This window comes from Eschrichtius robustus, chromosome 2 (assembly GCF_028021215.1).
Source record: "Eschrichtius robustus isolate mEscRob2 chromosome 2, mEscRob2.pri, whole genome shotgun sequence".
Lineage (NCBI taxonomy): Eukaryota > Metazoa > Chordata > Mammalia > Artiodactyla > Eschrichtiidae > Eschrichtius > Eschrichtius robustus.
The window spans coordinates 158,739,807-158,757,046 of NC_090825.1; the positions used below are offsets into that span (position 1 = coordinate 158,739,807).

At 38.0% G+C, this 17,240-nt stretch overlaps 1 protein-coding gene and 1 non-coding gene across 4 annotated transcripts in view; one reads left to right on the forward strand and one right to left on the reverse strand.

Annotated features, from left to right (window-relative positions):
- NSD1 (nuclear receptor binding SET domain protein 1) overlaps positions 1-17,240 on the forward strand; it is a 133,961-nt gene that overhangs the window by 26,428 nt on the left and 90,293 nt on the right. The window lies entirely within an intron of this gene.
- On the reverse strand, positions 4,961-5,033 carry TRNAG-GCC (transfer RNA glycine (anticodon GCC)). The gene has a single exon. It is a non-coding gene; the product is annotated as a tRNA-Gly (tRNA).

Below are 17,240 nucleotides of genomic sequence, written 5' to 3' on the forward strand. Positions count from 1 at the left end.
CTGTGTATATTATCCTACGAGTTATTAAATGGTCTTGTAAGGACAATACTTGTTTACAAGTTCTGGTGTGTATGTCAAAATATTATTTTGTTCATAAGCACATCTCATATTTTAAGTTTTAATGAATGAAAACAGTAATTCACTAGTTAAATTAACTACAAATACAACTTTTCTGGTTAATCGGAAGGCTGTTCATAGGTAGTCTGATATTCATATTGTCATTTGGTTAGCATTTCTTCCTACTCTCTTAATACTTTTCCTTGGTTTTCAGAAAAGTGGATAAAAAGTTCTGTGTTCCCATAATACTGTTACAGCATTTTTCATAATATGTTTTGATTATTGTTCTGTCCTGTATCCCCGAGTAAACTTACAACTTCAAGCTTGGGATTGTGTTGTCTTTATTTTGTATCCTTGAGTCCTACTACAGTTTCTCATAAGTAGGTAAGCAACAAATATTTTTAGGAGGAAAGAATGAGTATTGTTAGAGAAATATCTAGGTCATTTCTCATCTTGATCCTCCTGCAGAGAGGAAAGCTAGGTTTATACTTTAGAGATATAAATTAAAATAAGTAGGGACTTGCCAGAGACTGAGTCAGTTGTAGGAAATTATTATACATTCAAGGCACCAATAGCCAAAACGGTTATCTGGTTTTTAACTCATCAACGTATAGCTTGTACATATTTATTATTTTATTGATTTTGCTTTTGGGCTGTGTCATCAACTGTATGGTCACAAAAGATGAGGATTAGTTTTCTGTGGTGAGTAGAAAGATAATTTGAATGCATATATGTTATAGAAAGTAATAGCATTTAAAAAGTCTTATTCAGGGCTAATTCTTGGAAGGGCAAATAATCTTAAAGCTTTGACAATAATATGTAGTATATCATTTAAACCACGTGGAAAAGGATATTTTGTATGTCATTTAAAATAATAGGCAGGGTAAAGTTTTAAAAAAGTTAATCTCCAGAATGGCAAGTGATATATCCTGTCTGCATTTTACAGTAAAGCTTATTTGCGCCGTGAACATTCAAATTAGAAAATTCTACTTTTTCTTCATTTCAGTGTCTTCAAACTCAGTGTTTTGAAATTGAAGTGTTAAAAACTAAATTATTCTTTTAGGTTTTATCATTGCAAATCCAGAACACTGTCTGCATTTACCTGAAATGTTTAAAATAGGTTTTGTCATTACTTTTCCTGATTAGTACAGTATAAATCTAAAAGGATTGTCTTGGAAGAGCTTATAACAACTTAAAAATGTTTAAAAATGTTTATTTTGCAAAAAATGCTCTGGTGATGAGCTCAGGATTCTTTAACTCCAGAACTTAAGTCCAGAGCCCAGGCCCAACTTTTTGCATAGAGCAAGATGGTGGGTACCCAAACTTTGGGGATCAGTCAGAATTGAGCTTGGCAATTAATGGTGTCACATTGGAAATTTTGTTTTGGGTTTCTCAGTAGTAAATGGAGGTAATACCCACCTATTAGCATTTTTTGTAATTCCATTTATATTACACGTAAAAAGGCTTGGCACATGGTTGAAGGTTCTAAGAAATGTTTTTTTCCTCTAAACCTGAGATTCAACTTGGTCCCAGTTATTAAAATGTCAAGATTTTTCTTTAAAAATTCAAATACTGGCCCACAAACATTGGGTTTTCAAGTTATGAATGTTACCTATTGGCTCAACATACTAACTTGACTCAGTAGACATAAGACCTTTGGGCTCTTCCTTCATCATTCAAATTGGTGTTTGAGCCTATTTGTTCACCAGAAACTTTGGATACACAGTTTCCATAAATCCAACAGGTTTAGCTTTGAGAATCTAAGAAACATGCATAAAGTGTGAAACTTGTTTTCTTTTCCCTTCATATTTGTATCAGGAGCGTCTTAGCACATGCTATGGCTTTCTTTTCTCAACTGCTCTTTGTATTTTGTTATTCCTATTTCTTTGTGGGAGTCAAACCATACACCACTGAAGGAGATTAGTTAAATTTCTGGAATATTCCTAGTAGACTACTGGCAACTGGAGGAGAAAGTGCACACTGGCTATGGTTTTTAAATGTGTGTGACACTTCAGCAGATGCTTTGCACCTTTGTGCATTCAGACTTTTCCTTTGCATTGCATGCTCTGTTTTCCCACCTACATATAATTACGACTTAAAGTTGCTTTATGTTGCAAGGACTGAAGTGGAAGATAAAAACTTTTACAGTATCTCATTATTTTTTTGATCTTTCATTTATTCGTTCATTATTCAACAAATATTGAGCATTAACAATGTGCCAGACAGTGTTTTAAGCACTGGGAATACAGTGATCCTCATGGATCTTCGAGTCCTGTGGGGAAGACAAACAGTTAACAAGGTACTCCACAATACTTATGTAACAGCAGTTAAACTGAGGATTAGGAAGAAGAGAAGTAGGGAATTTCCTGGTGCTCCAGTGGTTAGGACTCCGAGCTTCCACTCCCAGGGGCCCTGGTTCAATCCCTGGTTGGGGAGCTAAGATCCCTCAAGCCGCACCACGGGAGTGGGGGCGTGGGGGGAGGAAGAGGAGAAGTGTAGGGAACTTGTAGCATGCATCCTGGGGAGGCTTGACCTAGTTTGGTGCTCAGGGAGTCTTCCCTAAGAAAGTGATGTGGAGACTGGGAATCCAAAGATTAAGTAAGAGTTAACTGGGACATAAAAGGGGCTGGGAGGGTGGTGATGAGAGTAGGAGAGAGGAATTTTTATTCTTTGCATGCGTTAATATCTTTTAATTTTTATTGAAATATAGTTGATTTATAATGTTTCAGATGTACAGCAAAGTGATTCAGTTATACATGTATTCTTTTTTTAGATTCTTTCCCATTATAGGTTATTACAAGATAGTTCCCTGTGCTTGTTGGTTATCTATTTTATATGTAGTAGTGTATGTGTTTTAATTCCAAACTCCTAATTTATCCCCACCTCCCTTTCCACTTTGGTAACCATAAGTTTGTTTTCTATGTCTGTGAGTCTGTTTCTGTTTTGTAAATAAGTTCATTTGTATCATTTTTTTTTTTAGATTCCACATATACAGGATATCATACAATTGTCTTTCTCTGCCTGACTTCACTAGTATAATAATTTCTAGGTCCATCCATGTTGCTGCAAGTGGCATTATTTCATTCTTTTTTATAGGGGAGAAAGGAATTTAAAGAGCATGTTAGGCAGAGGAACCAGCTTGAGTAAAGGCTACAGTAGTTTTAGTAATTGTGCAAAGTCTGTGAGCTTGTGATTGAATCCTGGGTATCCTGAGGGTCTGCCATTCAGGTTTCCTTTCTTCTCTTCTCCTTCTTTTTTTAAATTCAGTATTAGATTGTGCATTCACACTGACCAGGGTAAGAGGAAACTTTATACGAATGCCCAGATTTTCCTCTCTGCTCTAATTAGACTGTCTCTCAAGATGCCTTCCAAAGAAATATTTATTTCAGTTAAGATTTTAGAGCCATTCTTTTTTGTTTCCTGCTTGAAAATGGCATTACTTATTACATTTGTAACACTTACATGTTTTGTTTATTTTATTTTTTAAAAGATTTTTAAAATTTTATTTATTTATTTATTTTGTCTGCTCTGGGTCTTCGTGGCGGCACGTGGGATCTTTAGTTGCAACATGTGAACTGTTAGTTGCGGCATGTGGGATCTAGTTCCCTGACCAGGGGTCGAACTCAGGCCCCCTGCATTGGGAGTGCAGAGTCTTAGCCACTGGACCACCAGGGAAGTCCCTAAAGATTTTTTTTTTTGGATGTGGACCGTTTTTATAAATTTATTTTTATGTATTTATTTTTGGATGCATTGGGTCTTTGTTGCTGCGTGCAGGCTTTCTCTAGTTGTGGCGAGTGGGGGCTACTCTTCTTTGCAGTGTGCAGGCTTCTCATTGCCGTGGCTTCTCTTGTTGTAGAGCATGGGCTCTAGGTGCGTGGGCTTCAGTAGTTGTGGCACGTGGGCTCAGTAGTTGTGGCTCCCGGGCTGTAGAGCACAGGTGAAGTAGTTGTGGTACACGGGCTTAGTTGCTCCGCGGCATGTGGGATCTTCGTGTACCAGGGCTCGAACCTGTGTCCCCTGCATTGGGAGGCGGATTCTTAATCACTGTGCCACCAAGGAAGTCCCTGTGGATCATTTTTAAAGTCTTTATTGAATTTGTTACAAATATTGCTTCCGTTTTATGTTTTGATTTTTTGGCCCCAAGGCATGTGGGGTCTTAGCTCCCTGACCAGGGATCGAACCCACTCCCCCTGCATTGGAAGGCGAAGTCTTAACCACTGCACCACCAGGGAAGTCCCAACACTTATATGCTTTAAATTTTAAAAGATTTATAATGAAAAGTATTTAAATCAGCCAGTTCCTCTCGCTGGTAATCAGTTATCAGTTCTTGTGTGTTATCCTTTGAAATACTTTATACATATGCAAGCAAATGCATATAATATCCACCCTAGTGTTTTTTTTTGTTTTTTGTTTTTAAATAGTGGTAGTGCTTCCCTGGTGTCACAGTGGTTGGGAGTCCGCCTGCCAATGCAGGGGACACAGGTTCGAGCCCCGGTCCAGGAAGATCCCACATGCTGTGGAGCAACTAAGCCCGTATGGCATGGCTGCTGAGCCTGCACTCTAGAACCCACAAGCCACAACTACTGAAGCCTGTGCACCTAGAGCCCGTGCTTTGCAACAAGAGAAGCCACCACAGTGAGAGGCCCACGTACCACAGCGAAGAGTAGCCCTGGCTCACCACAACTAGAGAAAGCCCGCGCGCAGCAACGAAGACCCAATGCAGCCAAAAATAAAATAAGCAATAATAAAAAAAAATAAGATAAATAGTGGTAGTGCACTATATTATCTTTTTTTCCCCTTTAATTAATTAATTAATTTGGTTGCACTGGGTCTTAGTTGCAGCAGGTGGGTTCCTTAGTTGTGGCATGTGAACTCTTACTTGAGGCATGTGTGTGGGATATAGTTCCCTGACCAGGGATTGAACCCGGGCCCCCTGCATTGGCAGTGCGGAGTCTTAACCACTGCACCACCAGGGAAGTCCCCCTACCTTTTTTTTTTTTTTTTTTAAATTTTATTTAATTTATATTTTTTATACAGCAGGTTCTTATTAGTTATCCATTTTATACATATTAGGGTATACATGTCAATCCCAATCTCCCAATTCATCACCCCCCTCCCCCCCTGCCACTTTCCCCCATTGGTGTCCATACGTTTGTTCTCTACATCTGTGTCTGTATTTCTGCCCTGCAAACCAGTTCATTTGTACCATTTTTCTAGGTTCCACATAGACGCGTTAATATATGATATTTGTTTTAATCTTTCTGACTTACTTCACTCTGTATGACAGTCTATAGATCCATCCACGTCTCTATGAATGACCCAATTTCATTCCCTTTTACGGCTGAGTAATATTCCATTGTATATATGTACCATATCTTCTTTATCCATTCATCTGTAGATGGACATTTAGGTTGCTTCCATGTACTGGCTGTTGTAAATAGTGCTGCAATGAACATTTGGGTGCATGTGTCTTTTTGAATTATGGTTTTCTCTGTGTATATGGCCAGCAGTGGGATTGCTGGGTCATATGGTAATTCTATTTTTAGTTTTTTAAGGGACCTCCATACTGTTCTCCTTAGTTGGCTGTATCAATTTACATTCCCACCAGCACTGCAAGAGGGTTCCCTTTTCTCCACACCCTCTCCAGTATTTGTTGTTTGTAGATTTTCTGATGATGCCCATTCTAACTGGTGTGAGGTGATACCTCACTGTAGTTTTGATTTGCATTTCTCTAATAATTTGCGATGTTGAGCAGCTTTTCATGTGCTTCTTGGCCATCTGTATGTCTTTGGAGAAATGTCTATTTAGGTCTTCTGCCCATTTTTTGATTGGGTTGTTTGCTTTTTAATATTGAGCTGCATGAGCTGTTTTTATATTTTGGAGATTAATCCTTTGTCCATTGATTCGTTTGCAAATATTTTCTCCCATTCTGAGGGTTGTTGTTTCTTCTTTTTTTTTTTTTAAAGCATATTTTATTTTATTTTATTTTTTTACACACACACACACACACACACACTGTATTTTATTTTTACAAGAGATAGACTGACATCAAGCATTGTACATGGATGACCACAACAAAAGCAACAATGATTGCAATTACCAAACACGAAACACACTCATACTATGTCATAATATTGACATTCAGTCCAGTAATCCTCCACTGTAACAGCTCCTTTACTTTGCAGTGAAAATTGATTTGTATATTCTTTGCCTCTGAGTCCTTGTGGGATTTTTTTTTTTTAATTCAAACAGAAAGTCACAAAAATTATACTCATCCTTATCAGTTCACTCAGTCCCATGTAATTAATTTTTTTTTTCATCTTGATCTTTTGTTAGCACTTTTATGAGTTCATCAGTTTTTCATTAGAGTTCTGAAAATGCTTATTCATTCAGTTCAGCAGTACAGTCAGTTACCAGAAACCTGTACTTGTCAGAGTCTTTTCCATGAATTCCTTGAAGATGAAACCCTTTTATAGGAACATATTTGCAAAAGCATCAGAGTACACCCAGAACTGTCTGTAAATGACAAAAGACTTAAAAATGACCACGGTTAAAGATTTGATGAAAGTTCATAATAATGCAGTTGACAAGAAAATTAGTTATTTCTGAGATATACATTTTAAAGTAATAACTAGGATTATGACTTATAACATTATACCAGAACATATAAGATTTTTAGAAATTTCATGTAATGTCTGAAACATTTATATTAACATATTTCCATACAAATAACCCAATGAAAGTTTAGTATTAGTTGTTTTGTTTGTTTGTTTTTTTATACTGCAGGTTCTTATTAGTCATCAATTTTATACACATCAGTGTATACATGTCAATCCCAATGGCCCAATTCAGCACACCACCATCCCCACCCCACCGCAGTTGTCCCCCCTTGGTTTCCATATGTCTGTTCTCTACATCTGTGTCTCAACTTCTGACCTGCAAACCGGCTCATCTGTACCATTTTTCTAGGTTCCACATACATGCATTAATATACGATATTTGTTTTTCTCTTTCTGACTTACTTCACTCTGTATGACAGTCTCTAGGTCCATCCACATCTCAACAAATGACTCAATTTCGTTCCTTTTTATGGCTGAGTAATATTCCATTGTATATATGTACCACAACTTCTTTATCCATTTGTCTGTTGATGGGCATTTAGGTTGCTTCCATGACCTGGCTATTGTAAATAGTGCTGCAATGAACATTCGGGTGCATGTGTCTTTTTGAATTAAGGTTTTCTCTGGGTATATGCCCAGTAGTGGGATTGCTGGGTCATATGGTAATTCTATTTTTAGTTTTTTAAGGAACCTCCATATTGTTCTCCATAGTGGCTGTATCAATTTACATTCCCACCAGCACTGCAAGAGGGTTCCCTTTTCTCCACACCCTCTCCAGCATTTGTTGTTTGTAGATTTTCTGATGATGCCCATTCTAACTGGTGTGAGGTGATACCTCATTGTAGTTTTGATTTGCATTTCTCTAATAATTAGTGATGTTGAGCAGCTTTTCATGTGCTTCATGGCCGTCTGTATGTCTTCTTTGGAGAAATGTCTATTTAGGTCTTCTGCCCATTTTTGGATTGGGTTGTTTGTTTCTTTAACATTGAGCTGAATGAGCTGTTTTTATATTTTGGAGATTAATCCTTTGTCCGTTGATTTGTTTGCAAATATTTTCTCCCATTCTGAGGGTTGTTGTTTCTTCTTGTTTGTAGTTTCCTTTGCTTTGCAAAAGCTTTTAAGTTTCATTAGGCCCCATTTGTTTATTTTTGTTTTTATTACCATTACTCTAGGAGGTGGATCAAAAAAGATCTTGCTGTGATTTATGTCAAAGAGAGTTCTTCTATGTTTTCCTCTAACAGTTCTATAGTGTCTGGTCTTACATTTAGGTCTCTAATCCATTTTGAGTTTATTTTTGTGTATGGTGTTAGGGAGTGTTCTAATTTCATTCTTTTACATGTAGCTGCCCAGTTTTCCCAGCACCACTTATTGAAGAGACTGTCTTTTCTCCATTGTATATCCTTGCCTCCTTTGTCATAGATTAGTTGACGATAGGTGCGTGGGTTTACCTCTGGGCTTTCTATCCTGTTCCATTGATCTATATTTCTGTTTTTGTGCCAGTACCATATTGTTTTGATTACTGTAGCTTTGTAGTATAGTCTGAAGTCAGGGAGTCTGATTCCTCCAGCTCTGTTTTTTTCCCTCAAGACTGCTTTGGCTATTCGGGGTCTTTTGTGTCTCCATACAAATTTTAAGATTTTTTTGTTCTAGTTCTGTATAAAATGCCATTGGTAATTTGATAGGGATTGCATTGAATCTGTAGATTGCTTTGGGTAGTACAGTCATTTTCACAATATTGATTCTTCCAATCCAAGAACATGGTATATCTCTCCATCTGTTGGTATCATCTTTAATTTCTTTCATCAGTGTCTTATAGTTTTCTGCATACAGGTCTTTTGTCTTCCTAGGTAGGTTTATTCCTAGGTATTTTATTCTTTTTGTTGCAGTGGTAAATGGGAGTGTTTCCTTAATTTCTCTTTCAGATTTTTCATCATTAGTGTATAGGAATGCAAGAGATTTCTGTGCATTAATTTTGTATCCTGCAACTTTACCAAATTCGTAGATTAGCTCTAGTAGTTTTCTGGTGGCATCTTTAGGATTCTCTATGTGTGGTATCATGTCATCTGCAAACAGTGACAGTTTTACTTCTTCTTTTCTGATTTGGATTCCTTTTATTTCTTTTTCTTCTCTGATTGCTGTGACTAAAACTTCCAAAAAAACTATGTTGAATAATAGTGGTGAGAGTGGACATCCTTGTCTCGTTCCTGATCTTAGAGGAAATGCTTTCAGTTTTTCACCATTGAGAATGATGTTTGCTGTGGGTTTGTCATATATGGCCTTTATTATGTTGAGGTAGGTTCCCTCTATGCCCAGTTTCTGGAGAGTTTTTATCATAAATTGGTGTTGAATTCTGTCAAAAGCTTTTTCTGCATCTATTTAGATGATCATATGGGTTTTATCCTTCAATTTGTTAATATGGTGTATCACATTGATTGATTTGCATATACTGAAGAATCCTTGCATCCCTGGGATAAATCCCACTTGATCGTGGTGTATGATCCTTTTAATGTGTTGTTGGATTCTGTTTGCTAGTATTTTGTTGAGAATTTTTGCATCTATATTCATCAGTGATATTGGTCTGTAATTTTCTTTTTTTGTAGTATCTTTGTCTGGTTTTGATATCAAGGTGATGGTGGTCTCATAGAATGAGTTTGGGAGTGTTCCTTCCTCTGCAATTGTTTGGAAGAGTTTGAGAAGGATGGGTGTTAGTTCTTCTCTAAATGTTTGATAGAATTCACCTGTGAAGCCATCTGGTCCTGGACTTTTGTTTGTTGGAAGATTTTTAATCACAGTTTCAATTTCAGTACTTGTGATTGGTCTGTTCATATTTTCTATTTCTTCCTGGTTCAGTCTTGGAAGGTTATACCTTTCTAAGAATTTGTCCGTTCCTTCCAGGTTGTCCATTTTATTGGCATAGAGTTGCTTGTAGTAGTCTCTTAGGATGCTTTGTATTTCTGCAGTGTCTGTTGTAACTTCTTTTTCTGAAAAATTTATTTATTTCATTATTTTATTTATTTATTGTTTCTGGCTGCGTCAGGTCTTTGTTGCTCTGTGCAGGCTTTTCTCTGGTTGTGGTGAGTGGGGGTTTCTCACTGTGGTAGCTTCTCTTGTTGCGGAGCACGGGCTCTAAGTGCACGGGCTTCAGTAGTTGTGGCTCGCGGGTTCTAGCGCGCAGGCTCAGTAGTTGTGGCGCACAGGCTTAGTCGCTCCATGGCATGTGGGATCTTCCTGGACCAGAGCTTGAACCCGTGTCCCCTTCACTGGCAGGCAGATTCTGAACCACTGCGCCACCAGGGAAACCTGTAATTTCTCCTTTTTCGTTTCTAATTTTATTGATTTGAGTCCTCTCCCTCTTTTTCTTGATGAGTCTGGCTAATGGCTTATCAATTTTGTTTATCTTCTCAAAGAACCAGCTTTTCTTTTTATTGATTTTTGCTATTGTTTTCTTTGTTTCTATTTCATTTATTTCTGCTCTGATCTTTATGATTTCTTTCCTTCTACTAACTTTGGGTTTTGTTTGTTCTTTCTCTAGTTCCTTTAGGTGTCAGGTTAGATTGTTTATTTCAGATTTTTCTTGTTTCTTGAGGTAGGCTTGTATTGCTATGAACTTCTTTCCTCTTAGAACTGCTTTTGCTGCATCCCATAGGTTTTGGATCATCGTGTCTTCGTTGTCATTTGTCTGTAGGTATTTTTTGATTTCCTCTTTGATTTCTTCAGTGATCTCTTGGTTATTTAGTAATGTATTGTTTAGTATCCATGTGTTTGTGTTTTTTTTTTTTTTTTTCCTTTTAATTGACTTCTAATCTCATAGTGTTGTGGTCAGAAAAGATGCTTGATATGATTTCAATTTTCTTAAATTTACTGAGGCTTGATTTGTGACCCAAGATGTGATCTATCCTGGAGAATGTTCCATGTGCACTTGAGAAGAAAGTGTAATCTGCTGTGTTTGGATGGAATGTCCTATAAATATCAATTAAATCTGTCTGGTCTGTTGTGTCATTTAAAGCTTGTGTTTCCTTATTAATTTTCTGTTTGGATGATCTGTCCATTGGTGTAAGTGAGGAGTTAAAGTCCCCCACTATTATTGTGTTACTGTCGATTTCCTGTTTTATAGCTGTTAGCAGTTGCCTTATGTATTGAGGTGCTCCTATGTTGGGTGCATGTATATTTGTAATTGTTATATCTTCTTCTTGGATTGATCCCTTGATCATTATGTAGTGTCCTTCCTTGTCCCTTGTAGCATTCTTTATTTTAAACTCTATTTTATCTGATATGAATATTGCTACTCCAGCTTTCTTTTGATTTCCATTTGCATGGAATATCTTTTTCCATCCCCTCACTTTCAGTCTGTATGTGTCCCTAGGTCTGAAGTGGGTCTCTTGTAGACAGCATATATATGGTCTTGTTTTTGTATCCATTCAAGCAAGCCTGTGTCTTTTGGTTGGAGCATTTAATCCTTTCACGTTTAAGGTAATTATCGATATGTATGTTCCTATTACCATTTTCTTTATTGTTATGGGTTTGTTTTTGTAGGTCCTTTTCTTCTCTGTGTTTCCCACTTAGAGAAGTTCCTTTAGCATTTGTTGTAGAGCTAGTTTGGTGGTGCTGAATTCTCTTAGCTTTTGCTTGTCTGTAAAGCTTTTGATTTCTCCGTCAAATCTGAATGAGATCCTTGCTCGGTAGAGTAATCTTGGTTGTAGATTCTTCCCTTTCATCACTTTAAATATATCATGCCACTCCCTTCTGGCTTGTAGAGTTTCTGCTGAGAAATCAGCTGTTAACCTTATGGGAGTTCCCTTGTATGTTATTTGTCGTTTTTCCCTTGTTGCTTTCAATAATTTTTCTTTGTCTTTGATTTTTGTCAATTTGATTACTGTGTGTCTTGGCATGTTTCTCCTTGCATTTATCCTGCCTCGGACTCGCTGTGCTTTCCTTTCCCATGTTAGGGAAGTTTTCGACTATAATCTCTTCAAATGTTTTCTCTGGTCCTTTCTCTGTCTCTTCTCCTTCTGGGACCCCTATAATGAGAATTTTGTTGCGTTTAATGTTGTCCCAGAGGTCTCTTAGGCTGTCTTCATTTCTTTTCATTCTTTTTTCTTTATTCTGTTCCACGGCAGAGAATTCCACCATTCTGTCTTCCAGGTCACTTATCCTTTCTTCTGCCTCAGATATTCTGCTATTGATTCCTTCTAGTGTATTTTTCATTTCAGTTATTGTATTGTTCATCTCTGTTTGTTTGTTCTTTAATTCTTCTAGGTGTTTTTAAACATTTCTTGCATCTTCTTTGTCTTTGCCTCCATTCTTTTTCCCAGGTCCTGGATCATCTTCACTATCATTTTTCTGAATTCTTTTACTGGAAGGTTTCCTATCTCCCCTTCATTTAGTTGTTTTCTGGGGTTTTATCTTGTTCCTTCATCTGGTCTGTAGCCCTCTGCCTTTTCATCTTGTCTGTCTTTCTGTGAATGTGGTTTTTGTTCCACAAGCTGCAGGACTGTAGTTCTTCTTTCTTCTGCTGTCTGCCCTCTGGTGGATGAGGCTATCTAAGAGGCTTGTCCCCCTGCCTTTTTTTAATACAAAAAGATTTTATAACTGGATTTTTAAAAAAATGTATTTTATATTGGAGTGGAGTTGATAAACAATGTTGTGATTCAGTTATACATATACATGTATCTATTCTTTTTCAAATTCTTTTCCCATTTAGGTTATTACAGAGCACTGAGCAGAGTTCCCTGTGCTATACAGTAGGTCCTTGTTGGTAATCTATTTCTTTTTTTTTTTTTTTTTCCTGCACTGCACGGCTTATGGTATCTTAGTTCCCAGACCAGGGATTGAACCTGGGCCCTCAGCAGTGAGAGCAGAGTTCTAACCATTGGACTGCCAGGGAATTCCCTATCTATTTTATTTTATTTTTAACAAAATATTTATTTATTTATTTGGCTGTGCCGGGTCTTATTTGCGGCGTGCAGGCTCTCTCGTTGAGGTGCGTGGGCTCAGTAGTTGCAGCACTCAGGCTTAGTTGCCCTGCGGCATGTGGGATCTTAGTTCCCCGACCAAGGATCGAACCCACATCCCCTGCATTGGAAGGCAGATTCTTCACCACTGGACCACCAGGGAAGTCCCTTGGACTTGGTTTTGTGTTTTTTACTTTTAAGCTTCAAATGGACTCTCATACAGAACACCAGTATAGAACAGAAAAAAGATGGAGCTGCTTTAATTTGGTATAGAGAGCAGGCAGGTTTTCTTCTCACTCTCTTGGGCAGCCCCTGAGGGGACCCTCCAGGACACTCTTTCTGAGGAGCACAATGGAAACTACCTTTGGGATGGAGTTTCTTTCTTTCTTCTTTTTTTTCTCTTTTTAAAATACTTATTTATTTATTTATTTGGCGGTGTCGGGACTTAGTTGCAGCACACGGGGTCTTCGTTGCAGCGTGCAGGCTTCTCTCTAGTTGTGGCAGAGTGCATGGGCTCAGTAGTTGCGGCATGAGGGCTCTGTAGATGTGGTGTAAGGGCTTAGTTGCCCCCGCAGCATGTGGGATCTTAGTTCCCATACCAGGGATCGAACCTGTGTCCCCTGCATTGGAAGGCAGATTCTTAACCCCTGGACCACCAGGGAAGTCCCTGGGATGGAGTTTCAACAGAAGGATTTTGAGAAGTCCAGTGGGAGAGATCACCTAAACCAATAAATGTAAAATACATTGTTAGAGGGGGAGAAAGCTTGGTGTCACATGTGGAGGAGGCAAGGGGGAAGGAAGCCACTTACCTATGTTTGGGCTGTCCTGAAATTATTTCTGTTCTTTAGAATAGTCTAGTAGTAGATAATTAATGTTAATTAAAAGTTTCTTTGGAGATACATACTGAAATATTATGAATGATATCTGGGGATTTGCTTCAAAATAATCCAGGTATGAGGTCTGTAGGTCACCACAGCCTGTACCAAAATTCTTGCATCCTGGGCTCTCCATTGTATGAGACGGATGGGGTTGTATGATACTAAGACTGGAAAGACAACGTGGCTTTAGGGAAAAGACACTAGAATAGAAGGCCAGATGTTCTAGTCTTTTTGTTGTCTTGAGGAAATCACTTAGGTGTGGCAAAGAGCTTTTTTTTTCTCTTAAGGTACATGTAAAGTTTAGAGTGAGTAAAAATTGCTCTTGTTTTAATTGCAAAAGACTGTATACAAATAGTTTTACTGTGTTTTCTGAAGGCATCTTTGTTTTAAACATGAGCTAACTCTAGACTTAAGTTTAGTATTCTCTGTTGGTGACTTGCCTTTTAACAGCATTGATTAGTTTTGACCCAGGTAAAGAAGTACAATAAGGAGCATAGATGTATGTGATGTGTCTGGTTTTTTTGAAGAGACTGAGGCATCTTCCGTTAATTGAATTATACTGTAAAGGTGTTGTGAGGAACATTTGCCTGGTGAGAGTTTATGAGCAGAATTCCCTTATTGAATGAAGAGAGTAAGGTCACTAATTGTGTTGAGGTTAAGTACAGTTACCAATACTAAAGGCTGATGTTTTTATTTATTTTTCTGTGTTGTGACCTAGTGTAAAGAGCACAGGCGATTAAACAGAGCACAGACATGGCTCTGTTTGGTAATTGGCCAGCTCACTTCCCATTTCTGAGCCTCAGATTCTACACCTATAACAAGGATATAGTAATTAATACCTGCCTCATTGTCAGTATGAGGTATAAAAGAAAAACAAAATATATAGATATTCTTAGCAGTTTCTGGTACTTGGGGTATCAGATAAATCCTTCCTTTTTCCTGTGTGACTATTGAAATTATATAGTCAGTTACCTCTTGCTTGTGTCAGGATACCTCTTTTTTTATTATCCTGTCTTACCTCTTCTCTCCCCAAAAACAAACTCACTCAGGCCTGTAATTACAATAAAATACTAACTAGCTATATGATGCATTTGTTTTCAACCCTGGCCGTTCATCAGAATCACCTGTGGAGCTTTTTTAAAAAAATTAGTTGCCAAGAGCCTCTCCCCATACATACTGAATCAGAATCTCCAGGCCTGTGGGTGGGTAGGAGGTTCTGTATTTTATAACTCCTCAGGTGATTCTGATGTACAGCCGGGGTTGAGAACCATTGATCTGCTTCCTCTAGCACTCAGAAACAAATCCCTGAAAGGCTCAGACTAAAGCAGAAGTCAGAGGAAAAATAAGCCCCAGGTCATACCCAACAGTTATATAATGTAATGATAAATGAGAATTGCTGGGTGCATAGTAGATTCTCAAACATTGAAAGAAAAATTTATGGCCAGAAAGACTATGCAGAATAAAATTGATTTATGTTGGAGTGATTTGGCACTAGATTTTCTGTTGTAGGGAAAAGGCCTATGGTCAGTGTTTTGAAATTCTCCAGATTAAGAGCCCAAGGATAGCCCCAAACTAATGTTTAAATCATTCAGTTCCAGTATAACATACAGGCATAACAGCATACAACAATTTCTTTTGTTGTGTCAGGCCAGAGAGTACAACTCTCCTCCCTGCTTTAAGCCTTCTGGGGTTGTAGAGGGCTGCATCCTTTCAGGCCTGTGTTCTGCACTGTCACCAAGCCTGTTTTCTTGTGGGTCTGAAAATTCTTATGGCATAAAGCCAAAGGCCTGGGCTAGCAGGAAAGCCTTGGCCTGCATGTTTGTGTTCTACCTCTTGAGCAGGCTGCCCTCTGTGAGCAGCTTCATGCTACATCCAGGCTGGGCTTTCACTAATAGTCTCCTTAGCCTCAACCTTACCGTGTGGTCCTCAGTACACCAGTTTCCATGACCAACCTAGCAGCTGCTCTGCTTTCCAGCTTTCATTGGACCAATTCCCTGCTTTTACGCCGTCCTTTTCCAAGACTTCAGTGATCCCTTTGATCTATTGTCCATGCTTTCTCTTTGATATATTGTTCCTGGATGTAGCCAATAAGCAAGGGTCATTTCTTAGTAACAATTAAGTTTTACACAATAATCTTTAGTCTTTTGCCTTAGCTTGCTGCAGGCTAAAATTGTAATGCTGCCAGAAACCATTTATCTAACTACTCGTTGCTAGATTTTCTTACCTCAGTCTCAGATCCCCCTTTCTTCTCAGTGCAAGTTAATAGACCTAGCTCTGACTCCCATCTACCAGGTAGAGAGGATTGGTGGGAGGAGACTTCAAGTACTCTAGTTCACTCTTTTGTTCTGTGGTTGGTGTGGTGGAGTAGGGTTCAGAAGATGCTGGCCTCTAATCCCTGCCTTTTCTTAAAGGCCTCTAGACTTCTGACAGGGTCACTCTGAGCCTCTGTTTCCTTGTCTGCTGTAAATATGGGATAATAAAATCTGTGCTGCCTACCTTACTTGGTTGTTTTTGAGATTCATATGATATAATGGATGTTAAAAGATCTTTGACAACTAGAATACACACATGCATTTATTAGGCTATGTGGCTGTGAGTGAGGTGGGAGTAATGCAAATGCTTAAAATAGTATTTTACTTTTTATACTATTCTGTAGTTGAATATTTCTTTTGCAGTTTTGGGTTGAGACCGGGAAAGGAAATCACAATTCTTGTAAGGTAGAAGAATTGTAATCACTGACTAAAAATAGCTATCATTTATTTACTTAAATTATTTATTTATTTATTTTATTTATTTATGGCTGTGTCAGGTCTTAGTTGCGGCACTCGGGATCTTTCGTTGTGGCGCGCAGGCGTCTCTCTAGTTGAGGTACATGGGCTGTGTAGCTGTGGCACGTGAGCTTGGTTGCCCTGTGGCATGTGGGGTTTTAGTTCCCCGACCAGGGATCGAACCCGCGTCCCCTGCATTGGAAGGCAGATTCTTAATCACTGGACCCCCATAGCTATCACTTATTTTTGATAATTTGTACTCGATTAAAAATAGAGTTGTTCAGTTGAAACAGCCTGCTACAAAATTGGGGCATTATTATACTACTTTCACAGGCAAAGAAACAAGCTCAGAGAGGTAAAGTAACTGTCCAGAGTCTCACAGGTGGTTTAAGAGCATAGCAGAAATTAAGCCCATGCATTTCTCTATTCTGGCAGTGTGTGTAATTCCTCATTTAATTATAAGCAAATGTAATGTATATAAGGGATTAAGACTTTAAAGACTTAGTGAATTGCAAATGCACAGAATAGTATAGGTATTTATCTTCTTACCCTGCTTTATCTCATAGTCTTGGACAAGTCATTTGGTCCCTCTGTCTTTCACATTCTGTTTGGGAATAGTTTATCCCTCAGAGAGGACATTCATTTTTAATGTTATAATACCATATAAATCATGTAACAGCATTGGAATTGTGTTACTATTTAAATATTTCTAGGTCAGTTATTTGGAAATTGAAATATTTTTGTAAACATAGTGTTAAATGGAGGTTAAGTGCCTATACTGCCATATTAATCCTTAAAGTAGTTTAAATAAATGTACCTTTTCAAAGAAATACAGTGAATATTACAGCAGCTGCTTTTTGAGTTGTAACTATGTGTTAGGCGCTTTATAACTTTATGAAGTATGATTTCAGAGAGCCTAGGTTTTTAAACATTACACTGTGCTCTTAAAATGATACCTTTATACTA